Source organism: Leptonychotes weddellii, chromosome 8, assembly GCF_054177405.1.
Source record: "Leptonychotes weddellii isolate Sample4059 chromosome 8, ASM5417740v2, whole genome shotgun sequence".
Lineage (NCBI taxonomy): Eukaryota > Metazoa > Chordata > Mammalia > Carnivora > Phocidae > Leptonychotes > Leptonychotes weddellii.
This window is the reverse complement of record NC_138376.1, coordinates 4,931,150-4,931,724: the sequence shown is the minus strand read 5'-3', so window position 1 is coordinate 4,931,724 and position 575 is coordinate 4,931,150. Positions and strand designations below refer to the sequence as shown.

The following is a 575-nucleotide window of genomic DNA, read 5'->3' as shown; positions in this document are numbered from 1 at the left end:
ACCAGCACACGCCATCGCACCTGGCTGATAAAACTTACACCTGGAGGAGAAGCATGTAATTTCCGCTCACATGTCATCGGCCAGAACAAGTCACATGGCCACACCTGATTCAAGCAGAATAGGAAATTTCATTCCTACCACGTGCCCAGAGGGGATAACCAAAATTTTGGTGAACAGCATTTAAGGACAACCATGGTGAAATCTTAAGAAAAATAGCAGTGAGCAGGGGTACCTGGCTGGCTCAGTTGGTAGAGCATGCGACTCCTGATCTCAGGGTCGTGAGTTCAAGCCCCACCTTGGGCATAGAGCTTACTTTAAAAAACAAACAAACAAACAAAAAACAAGAAAGAAAGAAAGAAAAGAAAAATAGAGGTGAAAACCACCTCAGAAGAGGAAAGTTGTGGAGTGAGGAATGGCATTGGGCCTTATAAATATGTGGATACTTGATGACTTATTCATTAATGGTGCCTAAGAGGAGAATAGGGTTTAATACAAAATTTTTATAAAATGTGTTGCAGTAGTTGGCCAATTTATGCTGTGAGAAGTTTGCTGAAAAATTCCGTAGGATCTCTCAC

The 575-nt window shown here is 41.9% G+C and overlaps 1 non-coding gene across 1 annotated transcript; it reads left to right on the top strand.

Annotated features, from left to right (window-relative positions):
- The first annotated feature begins 230 nt into the window (after positions 1–230).
- On the top strand, positions 231–303 carry TRNAR-CCU (transfer RNA arginine (anticodon CCU)). Its single transcript has one exon. It is a non-coding gene; the product is annotated as a tRNA-Arg (tRNA).
- Positions 304–575: the final 272 nt, after the last annotated feature.